Source organism: Neodiprion virginianus, chromosome 6 (genome assembly GCF_021901495.1).
Source record: "Neodiprion virginianus isolate iyNeoVirg1 chromosome 6, iyNeoVirg1.1, whole genome shotgun sequence".
In the NCBI taxonomy this organism is placed as follows: Eukaryota; Metazoa; Arthropoda; class Insecta; order Hymenoptera; family Diprionidae; genus Neodiprion; species Neodiprion virginianus.
In genome coordinates, this window is record NC_060882.1 from 19,842,378 (window position 1) to 19,855,162 (window position 12,785).

The 12,785-nt window shown below is 43.1% G+C and overlaps 1 protein-coding gene across 3 annotated transcripts in view; it reads right to left on the bottom strand.

Annotated features, from left to right (window-relative positions):
- The window catches only part of LOC124308162 (M-phase inducer phosphatase-like), a 91,235-nt gene that overhangs the window by 65,848 nt on the left and 12,602 nt on the right, over positions 1-12,785 (bottom strand). The window lies entirely within an intron of this gene.

Consider the following 12,785-nt stretch of genomic DNA (forward strand, 5'->3'; position numbering starts at 1 on the left):
ACCTCGCATTTTCACATAATTATCAACAGATTTAAAGAAAATCAAAAAATTTCTTTGATAATGAATCTTGAGTTGGCGATGAATAAATTTTATTGTTTATGACCGAATGAAACAAAACTTGCGCATTACGACGAACATATTTTGGAATTGGTTCGTAAGCAAATAGAATTTATTTGCAATTAACAAAATCAACCAGTTTTTCCTAGGAGTATACAGAAATTGGCCAGGGATGAACATACGAACGATAAATATGGGCCGGTTCACCGTTGCATACCATGGGGTAACATCCCGGCAGCATTAGCTCATGGTAATGTAAATCATAGAAAAATCTTTGGACAAAAGAATCTTGATGACACGTGACCCCCTCTCACATGTGCGCCCCCATATGTGGCGCATCGTTTTTGTATACCTATATGGGGGATACACCACCCCGTAAAAAGGCATAAACCGCATTTGGCCATCGGCAAAATCAGGCAAGTGTGCACGCGCCACGAACGAAATAAAAATAAAAAGGAGAAGGGGGCATATAACTTCCACTTTTATTCGCAGCAGGAAACAAAGAAGCTGATCGTGATATTGCTTGAGTAATACATGAAATAACGACGTTCGATCAAATCGGTGTTGATATACTTGAAAGTCGAATTTCGTAAGCGACCATTCGGCGAAAACAAAAACTTATTTGCATAAGGTTAACCAAGGATTGAAATTCTTGAGAATCGCATGTTCAAAATTCTACCTTGAATGACAATAGATAATTATAATACTAATCGCCCGATTATTGTCAGTTCAGGTTATTCTCGAGATACTGTAAAGCCCGATAAGTCATGAAGTTGGAACGGACTGTATTGGGCGAAAATCCTTGATGTGGTTTGCAAACGATTTTTACACTACATATTCACATTGAACGCGTTACGACTCGAGCCCTCCGCCGCAACTTCCGGCCATAACCGTGTATAATTCATACCTGACAGGAGAAGACAGCCTCGAGCAGTATTGTTTCCCAAAACTTTCTCTGCTCTTTTCTCGAGCCAAGATGCTTCGGGAATCGGTAAGAGGCCAACATTTTAACTGCCCCCAACGGATTCTAAAGGCTGAACAAAAGAGGATCGCTGACTAGCTGGACCAACGATAAAAATTGTTAATAAAAAGACTGCAAAAATTTGACAATCAGAGGACGAAATTCTTGCTGCTGTTGCTGATGTAAATCTTGCTGTTGTTGTTTTTCATTATTTCAACTTATGCACTCCTGGAGACAAAAAATTAATCAAAATATCGCTGCTAGCCGGGTCAAAAGTGCGCAATAAAACGATCATCGCGCAATGCGAATGCGTGCACGACGTCACAATGCGCAGGATAAAACGGTAGGTAGTCAACACACGCGCAGACGTGAGTTGGCGCGTGAATCATGCGTGCGGGACAGCTGCTCGCGTATCTTTCCCCTATCAGACACCCCCTCGGTCCACCCTATGGCCACCCTATGGCCACCCTATGGCCACCCTATGGCGGTACAGTCACCCTCCCCATCCGACCATATGAAAAACGCGGTTGAACACGATATCACGCATCAAACGCACGCTGCGCGCATCCCGATATTGTATACAACCTTACACGCTGCACATCTCGGAAGCTTCGTCGAGGGCTGGTGATATTCGAAAGCGGTTGCAGTGTGTGTATAAGAGGAGTACAGACAGGGGGATGAAAAATCAATTTTACCTCTATCTATGTACTTTGTACTTTATGTATTTATTTTTTTTTTTTTTTTTTTTTTTTAGCACAACTATTCTCAATTAGTTCTCTGTAAAGCGGTTTGACCAAGTTAGTGTCTTTCGCTAAATTAAAAACCATGGCCAGCATCATCGGAAATGAGACGCTCAAGTAACTGACTTATTGTTGGGATTTATACAAAAATTGGATAGTAAGTTTTTGTGTGAATAGAACTCTTTGACTTCTTGCAAGCAATATTTTGTTATTAACATTACAAGAATTGACTCATTTCGGTGTCACGTACCCGTAAAATTTTTCGTATATAATCAGAATAGTTCTGACCGTTGTAACCACGTATTGAAGTTTGCTCGTTCGTAGAGCATTGCCTCGTTTCTTTCACAGATTGTAACGCCCAACGGCTAAAATCCTAGTCCCGAAACGTGTCAAGGAGTAATAACTCAATACGAGGTCAAGTGGAGTGAAGTATGACCGTATAAGTTGAAACGTTACGTGGTAAATTGAAGCCTTGTAAGCTGACCTGCTCGTAAGTTATACCACAATGAACGAGAGTCAGCATTTCAGTTGTTGCCCATACTTTTGGCGTGAATAAAGTAGTAAAGCGAGAACTGAATCGGTGTTATTTAAATTCAGTCTCGAGAAATGCATAGAAGAAACATTCGCTGACGCAGTGCAATGTGTGAGGTCTCGTAACCCAATTAAAATTATTTCTTCACCGCGAACATACCTGCACGCGCAAGACCGAGCTGGATTTGACAGGTACGTTGGTCGGTCGATTCCTCCCCAGCACCCAGCCGGGATTTTCATCCCCAATATCGCGACCTGCAAACTCGTCGGCTCACGCCAGACTCCAAGGTTCACGGGGGGTGCAAAAGAGACCCTCTCCTCGAACCAAAATCGGTCACGGATTTGCAACGTGCTTTGCGACACCCGTACGAACCTTTTACACGGCACAAAGGGACCAGGGAACCCCCAACGGATTCAGGGTTGTTCTTGTTACAGCGACGGGGTGGCGGTCCGTGGGTGGAGAAAAACTCCGGTATCACGTGGCAGGCACATGCTAGAAATCCCGCGTAACGTAAATTCAAGAACTAAGTTTCTGCTGTGCACGGATCAGAGATAAGTGGAGATGAGCGTATATTGGCTTACTGATTGATCTGTTGAATCCAACCGTCAAGAGCTGAGACACGACTTCACAAGAACACAATCTGAAAAGGATTTGATCAAGTCCACCCAATTGTTGAAACAACAGTCATTCGTCAAGTCTTTTCCAATCTCGCGAAACAGATCTTTTTTTGTTACATGCACAAATGTAAAAGTCCCGTCGTACACATTGTTATACGCGATTTTATCAAAAACAGTTAAAGATGTAAAAAGCAGTAAAAGCTAAACCCAGAATATCATTCTACAGTGTCTGTTCTCGACATGCGAATGAAATTTCGCAATCAACAAGCTAAAACATCCGAACGCAAAGCAAAGTTTTTCTCAAGTCAGAATTAGATGTAAAACTTATAACGCATCCAGCAGACAAAAATCTCTGCATATATTTACACCAGACCTCACATGTGTCACCCTAACGTGTTATTGCAGGAATTATGTGGGAAATGGGAGAAGACCGGGATAAATGGAGGATTTGATCCTGCATACAGCGTCGAATGCACGGGAGCAAACCGTGATGAACGTAACTGACGGAAATTTTTCCACTCTCCTCAACTTGAAGATGTGCATGATAAAATTTCATCTTTCACCCCCCAGGTGCCCTCTTATATTGCATCTTGTGTGCACGTTTGATACCTTTTTAATCGATCGACACAACTAGCAATCAGATCTTCAAACCAAATGTTAGAACATTTTAAAGCATTTCACCATGGTCACGAATGAAAATGAATAACTAATCGTATTTTCTCGTGCTCATTGCCAGATACTCAAGTCCAAATCGAGAGATCTGATTCTGAATCGAAAGATCGTCCTATTTTCTGCTGATTTTACTGAAATCACGTGGTAAGCTAGGTTGGAACTTGAAGAAAGGAATGGATGACCAGCGTGTTTGTGGTAAATCTTGGAACTTTGTCCACCTACGCCAGTTTTCCCGCGTTTTTTTCACCAGTGCACCGAAAACTCTTGGTCTCATCCTCTGTCTGGAAGTCAGGAAGATCACTTGGCTCAAGTATGCTTGGCTCAGCCGATGCTAAGGAACAGCTGACTGCTCCTGTGTTTACCGACTGGGAAGTACCAAAGGAAGTCCCAGTAACCGATCCCTTGGCAGCCGATAGAATCAACCACGGAACAAGCTGGATACCCTGATTTCTTTCCTCAAGATCAAGAGGGTGGAAGTTGTCATGAGTGGTGGTCAGCCAGAATTATCGACGAGCATACCTTGGCGAGAGGGAGTTGGTGGTACGAGTCTGGAATAACTCAAGGAACATCCAGGCCAACGTTTTCTCGCCATGAAGTACATAGCGTTGATACCCGTTCGATTGGCAATATCTTTCTAATTAATAATTAACTTCTCAGTTCATTCGAAAGCATTAATTAATAGCTTGGAAAATTTACTGAACATAACCTCTATCACTGTCGTGATCTGACATTAGAATGGACCATGATACGAACATTTTTGAGTATAATTTCGATAACAACAAACATGAAAAAGGGGCTCAAAACGTAGGTTGACAATGATTGGTTGAAACGACGTTCTGGAATGACAACAAATGATAGTTCCTCGATACCTCAACAATTCCCGAACACCGCCCACATCAATAAATTCATCATCTAGATGACACGTGACTCGGCGAAAGTGGAATCAGCCAAGCTTGGCAGCTGAACGAACATTCGAATAAGGGAAACTGGAGCGCTATTAGAGAGGAGACACGTGTCTGAGGTGTGATTTGATTTTCTAAAAATAGGTGAAACTAGGAAGGGAATTTCCTGAGAAATGTACTGCAGGATCGGGGACGAGTAAATGGAGCGCACATGGCACCGCGGTTCGGTGTTTTTAAGGTGAGGGTTCCGCTCATGTAGCCCCCCATCAGACATCCGGAGGAAGTTATCGCGCGCCGTTGGCTGCATGGCTTCTTACACCAACACGTGGGCCTTGCGCGACATGTTATAACTGTGTGTATCAATATCACAACCACCCTGCAGGGTTTTATACTCGCATCCGGCGCGATGCGGCAAGCCTGAAATTTCATAAATATTTTCAACTACGGGTTATCACAGCTTTGGCGCCTGACAAGAGGGTCACATAATTCACAGACACGACACACCCGGTGGATCCGGAGCTGCTGCTGAAAACTGATAAACTGATAAAACTGACGCCGATATACGATTAACCACGTGATCGATTTACGGGCAATGAACTCTCGCCTCGGAAAATACACGACTATTTTACGATTGTAAAAGAAAAAAAAACTGGAGTCCGTAGACTCGACACTCTGGCCGTGAAGGATCCAAATTTTTCGTACCAGGATTATGCTCATCAAATATAACGTGTATGAAAAAATGTGCATAATAATAGATTCGAGCATTGTTTCTCTTTTTCTTGATTTGTGTACGATCAAATTTCTTTTTTTCTCCATCAAAAATGATTATTTAAATTTGAAAGAAGGTCTTGAAGTACTAGTTAAAAAAAATTATTTCAAAATAGGATTGGATTAAATATCTCCGGAACAATTTTGGAGTCCCGCGTTTTTAACATCATGCAAAATGAAAGCGAGCCAACATGAGTTTCATATATAAACATTTTCAACGCGTACGTCATAGGATAGACTGTCAGATGCTAACGGTGAAGAAGAGAGACTTGGGATGTCCATGCAGTTGGCAGAATGTTGTTATGGGGCCTTATTCAAATGTAAGAATTCATTCATCGTGGCGCGCAGACAGGCGAATGTATACGAACAGGTATACATAATACATATAGTGGGCGTAAGTGAAGCAAAAGGGGCGCAAAGTAATTGAGCATCGTATACGAAGGAAGCGCTTTCAGCTGTGATTCCTTCCTTTGGCTAACGTTTCTCTTCATCCTGTTTCCACCAAGAAGCACGCGCCATGTCCGGGGCGCGTCTATCTTCTTTCTCGTTTTATCATCTCTTCCGTCTCTTTCGAGAAACAGGTGAGTATACGATAGACACGCAGTTCATGCGACAAAGACCCTTATTTCCGCCTCTACGACACATCTTGCAATGACGTCATATCGTATTCTTCAGCGTTTTTCCTCTCTAATTGTTTTAATTTCTTCACTATGAGTCGTCGAAGAAGTTGCGGCTAATTTGATGAAAACAAATTTGTGCTAGTTTCTTCTAGTTATAGAACGTGACAATTGGTACGACCAGTATACATAGGTTTTCGCTTCCCGACTCAATCTGTACTCTCTCTCTTCTCCCTAGCTGGAGTAAAAATAAATACGAAAACGGAGGGATCAAGAAGATCCTGTAGGGGTTGAATTTTTCTTCTAGAGGATGCACGGAGCATACTATTTTTAGACAAAACCGTTTCTTAAACATTGAAATAGTCACTGGACGGGGCGAAGGGCCGGAGGGGGGGCTAAAAATAAATGACAAGCGTAATAAACTCGGAGCAAGGAAAGCTGTACTTTGAAAGACCAAAGTTGAAATTGGTAGAAATTGAATCGCTTTACTTGTTCCAATTTCTCTCTCAAAGTAACGGTCAGCTAATTCTATGTCAACTTTTGATCCGCTCTCAAGTACCGAAAATCGAAATATGCATTGCACAGTAACGTCGCATAGACCGTTCGATCGTCGAAAAGATAGACGTAAAACATCAATTAAACATAACTTCACACCTGGGACAACGCTGCTGCTGCACCAAGCGGATAAAAAGACAGTAGAAGAGAAGAGGTCAACAAACTATTCATGATTCATGATCGAATGTATAATGGAACGTAACGAGACGACTACACGTCTCTAGGACTGCACGCTATGCATATTATGCACACGTTTATCACACCAGCACGAGTCTGACATGACAATAAAAAGATTTTCACGCCGGCAAGTCAAATGGGTGTCTAAAAAGAGTACTTTCAAACGGTTGCGTATTCTTCCAGCTGATGAGGTGCAGAAAATATATCCGATTCTTTGACGCCTGCTCGTCGTAGTTTCTTTAAATTTATCAAGGTACAAATCATTCGAGAAAAAAAAAACATGTATGAATTCGAAACGATTTTCTAATCAGGCTGAGTACTGATGATCATGATCGATTAACAGCTGGAAACGCGATTCGTGTGTACCTACATGGCGGTGGTATTTGAGCGATGATGAATAACTTGATCCGTTAACTTCTATCTTGAATGTGCCCATATTATTCGATACTACGTACGAAATATTAGGCTGCGAATTAGATATACCTACCCATATGTAGGAATAATAATCGCATGGAGTAGGCAGGATCAAACCGCCCGCACACCGAACTATCCGAGCATTGTAGGTAGGTACACGCATAGAGCTGACTACGACTAGACAATACCGCGACTACCGTGCACGTTTGATTGCGTTTGATACGGGGTGATATGTAGGGGGGGAGGAGGGGGGGGATAATAAGGGACCAAGAGCGAGGGAGCAAATAAATAATCGATAGGTATAACAGCCACGCGAAGAGAAAGAGGGTTGGGCGAGAGAACTGTGTTCGTTGACTCCTGTTTGCGGCACTGGCGTAGCTCACGACTAGTACAGCAAAATGTTAACCCATCATTGAGTGAGATCATTTTTTTTTCGATAAACCTTGGAAGTATCATTTCTGTGCCTTCTTAAGGATACTTTGATAGGCGTGTTATACAGCGCAGTTCGTCAAATGGTTTGCGTTTGAAGATGGTTAATTCTACTCGATAGTTGAGTAACCCTTTTCAGTGTAACGTTATTGGGAATATCAATGCATGTAAAACAGGGCGGAACGGCGCATGATGCTGTTAGGAATGATCGAACGAGAGCGATCGATAGATTGAATCCACACAGGTGGCAAGTTCGATGGAAATGATTTGAAAGGTGGGAAGAGGAGGTATGGAGAAGTGGCTGGTTCCATGGATCCCATGGAGTGCGTCAGCGTGGCAGCTGAGGAGGTAAACCTTGGCAGTCTACGACAATGTTTCGTGGCACGAGCCTCGTCCGAGGGTTGGGGTCACGGCGCTCAAGGTATTACCTACTACAAGTATACGGTATGCATGGCTATAGGGGTGGCGTGTATTGAACTGTGCCAGGTGGTTCAGAGCCAGTCGCCCTTATTCTTTCGCGGCGTATGCGTTCATCGGTGAATGAGTGCGTGCGTTGGTACACAAGTGCGTTTACTATACTCGATGCTCTGCGTGCACAGTCACTACGTATATCTGCCGCGTATGTGCATGCCATGCCTACAGGCAGGTTTGAGCGTGTCGAGGTGCGTGCGAAGAGGTGGGAAGAGGTGAAGGCAGAAAAAGTAGAGAAAGTACACCGGAACGATCTTGATTAATAAGGGACAAGAACAACAAAGAGGGGAATACCCAGGAACAATTTGTTGCGTACACTGTCCTCAGTTTTCAATTATAGGTTAAAAACATTCAAGTTCATTGTTCAATTCATTATTCGTTTTTGGGTCAACCCTCCACCTAGCAAATATACTTCCATTAGATTTTTGTGGCGCCTACACGAATGAAAAATATTGTGACAGATATGAAAAGTATTTGGAACGACTGAGGACACACGGAATTTTTTCGGGTTATGCTGGCAAACTGACACTGTGTCATGATTAAGGGAATAGTAGGTACTAGGTATCGAAAAGAAGGACGTTATGTTCCTGTGAGAAGTTCCGATCGTTGAACTTTGATGGAAAACTAAAGTTGCTGCTACTACTGTAATTCGATAATGAACTTCTGATGAGTAAATGTAAGCTAGATAGTTATTTGAGAGTGAGATATTGTGAAATTATAGCTAAATATTGCATTGATCTATTGATGTATTATTCGAACTCATTTCGATCAAACTTGATCGATCGAAATTTCAGGTACTTTCACAGACACTCATCAGTCATGGTACGACTCACTCTATTCGTCTGGTTCATCATTTCAATTCTATCAATAAATATTTCACATCGATCATACAGTCATAGATCATAAATTGACAGTAAAAGACTAACCTCAAATAACAATAACCTTGATTTGGCAATTTTTGCAAAAAGAAAAGGACTCTCGTACAACCTGGACTAGTTTAACCCTGACGCTGGCGATCGAAGCTACATGGTCGAGTTATCGATTGCTAGGTTAGCAGTCCTCGTCAACGGACTGCAAGCTGCCGTTACAGAGTGTATCGGCACAGCAGTAAGCACCCTGCGGACTACCTAATGACCCCACGAAACTAAGAGAGCGAAACACGCGTCCGTGTGACACGCGTGACACGTGCCACTCGTCTCTCAGTAAGACAGTTAATCACGCCACTGACTTTCTTTCTCTTCCTTGCTCCCTATCGTTCGTTAGATCTTTGCTTCTATGATATTATGCGAATTTTATGACACTGGTCAATTGCTTCTTACTCTCGCTTTCGATACTTTTCTATACAGAAAAGGACGAAACTTGACACGTTACAGCTCATCGAAATGCGGGTTCAACAGCACAAATTTTCCAGGGTAAACAATGCTTGGGAAGATAATTTAAAAAAAAAAAACAATAAGCTGCTATTCCAAGACATATACGAGACGTAACGTTCGTCCTAAATTTGCATGGTGCAAGGTGACATACTTTTGTTATGGCGTTCGTACTAGTTGCATTAGACCCTATAATATAATAAAGTAAAAGTACTAATAGATAACTTCAACTTTTAACACACGTGTTAACCAGTTAGCCACAGGGCATGCGTCTCCTACCACAATCCTCCGAGCTTCCTTCCTCTCTTTTCATTCTTCGAAATGAAGCTAGCAAGAAGTCAAATAACTTCAACACTTCCATAAAACGGAGTTCGAACATCTAACGTTATTTCGTTGAAAGGACTGGGTAGAGGTCGTTGACCTCGTTCAAAGGAAACATGCCTCCGAAGCTATTGCCTGTGATTTCACTTTGGTCTCGTTGGTGTACCGCATTGAGCCAAGTACAAGCGTCGATGATCACGCATCGACAGAAACAAAGCAACCAACTAACAACCTCACCGGTTTGTCGTAAACAGAGACGTGGTTTTAATGAAGGTACCGCCGCTAATTCAACCCAAAACGAAACAGAGGCGCTAGGCACATATGCTGACATATGTCGCCCCGTATCGGCGGCGCGTGCTCAAGATATTGTAAGAGGATCTCGCAGCTATAGTAGCGGGGCAAAAGACCCGGGGTGCCTACCGGTCAACTTCGTGCAGGGGCTGCTCGGGGGCGGCGCGGCTTCCTGGTTACGGACGGTGACTCCCCCGGTAAAACTTTGCCTGTGATGCGTATGCGTGTACGTGTGTGTGTATTTGTGAGTAAAACACTCGCAGCATGCGAGCAAGCGAGATCGTTGCACCAGGTCGACGATTGCAACCAGAACATGGCACAGCAGAGAGAGAAGAGGAAAAAGAGAGGAAAGGGGGAACGAAGAGGGCCATGTGTTCCTCGAGTTGGTGTGTATGGTGGTGAAGTCTTTCCGTGGAATTGCCGAGAGACTGCTATAACAGGTTGAGATCCGCCGACCGTGAACGCCGGAATGCACATACTGACAGACAAATTTCATTCTCGATTATAGCTCATCGCGATATGGGATAAAATCCTTAATTCGATACTTCATCGCCTCGGAAGTTTCGTGAACATGATTGACGGAGAGGGTTGTATAGTATATGTGTAATTTAAATCCAGAGAAACTTTATCTTTTAAAAGAAAATTTTTAACCCACGCGTGACGACGATTAGTGAAAAAGACCGAACCGTCGCAGTGACGGGTTGAAGAATTATTTCACGCTCAATTAGAATACTTAATTCTGTTATAAACAACCCATCCAATAATCCATCTACTAAAATGTGGGATTATCTGGTTCTATAGGGACAAAATAAGCGAGTCGCTATTAGCTACGGCCTAATTCCTATTTAGTTTCTCCTTCCCCATTAATAATTCCCGCTCAATATGTACCTACCTTCCTGTTCTCTCACACATGTCCGCAACACGTTCGACGATTAGGATGGAACGTGTTCAATCTACACACACGTTTTCAATGTGTTTAGATAAAACACACACACACACACACCCACGTTGTCAAGCGTGCCGCTCGTTCACGTGGGGATAGGTATTCACTAATGCAGCGACTATTCGCCATGTGCAGACTCCCACGTGTCTAACGGTCGCGTTTGTGTTATCGAAGGACACCGGGAACGGAGGGGCCTTCCGAAGCCCTGATAGGCATGATTCACTAGCTCTCCTACAGCCACGCGCCACAGACCAATGGGAGTCATATACCCGGATCGACATATGTGGCGCATCCCGGCTAATTTGACCCTTCGCTTGTCGCGAGTGCAGGGCACGAAGGGCCGTTACGAATGGAGTGACTTCGCCGGTTATGAATCGATTTCATTTTTTCTCCATCCCCCCTTCCCCACTCCTTGTCCGATAATCAGTTTGGTATTGCCGTTTTCTTCACCCTCTCGTTTTTGTTCGCGCAGGAATAGAGGAGTTCCATAAGAATGGTCTGGATGGTAGAGCGTTCAGAGATACATGATCACGTGCAAGGTATAACGGGCGAGCGTCGTTGTGATAAGAGCAACGCCCACGTTTCGAATGTTTCATGTATTTATACCGCAGATATGGTATTAGGAGAGAAAACGGTCGAGCGTCGCTTCGTGTCTGTAATATAAAAAGTCACCTTATCACAGATATGGGAATAAAATTAACCGACCACCGAGTTACGCGGTTAACTTGTGAAGCGCTTCGGTGCACAACGTTGCGCGGTTCGTGCTTTTTTTCTGATTTCCTAGTTTCCGCATTTTGCAGGTGATATACCATATGGTCTATTAGAATATATTATACGTTTACTTCTCGCGGTATAACTACACATGCCGTTGAAATATTTATTTGCCAATCGTTGGGAGAAAAAAGAAAAATCCATAATCTGTCGTTATCAATTTAGAATTTATTAATTGATATTTAATTAAATTAAACGATTAGGGAATCTTGGCAATTGAATACGAGCACCGCGATAATTGTTGAATGTAGATGCAGTAGAAGAGGAATTACCATTTATGCCTATAATACGTATGCGATTGAGTATAATAGCCCATATGGCGTTGCATGTGTTCTCGTCATGTGAATACAGCAGTTAAATGGTATAGATGTTCACCAAACCAGGACTATCTACCTGTGCCATGCCTTATACCTACCTACGGAATTTGAAATTTATTCTAATATAATACAGTCGGCGCTTGAAACAATATGGTCGGTGCATGCGATTATGCATGTAAAGCACTTGTTCAATACATAGGCGATGGCCGGTGCACGAGGGAGTTGTGAAAAATTCCGGTAAATTGAAATTTGGGGAAATTTTGTGATAAACGGTAAAATGCGAGATTGGCAACGCCGTTAAGAAGGCGTTGATTAATTTTGTCGAGACCGTTCAGCGTCGCTGAATCGTGAAGCAGAAGCTCAAGTAATGAAAAAAGGAATAAGATAGGACAATTAGAATGGTCGAAAAGTGATACCGTGTCTTATTATAGGTGTGTGGATAATTAATCGAACCGTGAGCCGGTCGCGCATAACGAACCGACGAATGTTGAAGGAAGGGGTTTCTTGCAGAGGCTTCCGTCCGCCAACGAAAGGAATTCACCTTGGAGCTAACGGAGCTGGAAGGCGCGCGCGTTGTAAAAATTTATTTGATCGAGACGACGGGACGTTATTATACAACGTAGCGCAAAGGAGTAAAACGCATGGCGGGATCAAGGTGGGCGCCCGGAATGAGATCCTTCTTTGGTATATAATATATCCGTTAAGGGATAAATTTTGAAATGAAATTAGGGGATGGATGCTGGTTGCCGTTGGGTTTTCGTTACCCAAGTTCAGGGGGACGGGACAGACGACCTTCCTCCGCACCCTTATGAAATCAAGATATCTACTGCGAGCCGGGAATACGTCGCAGGTATATCGAA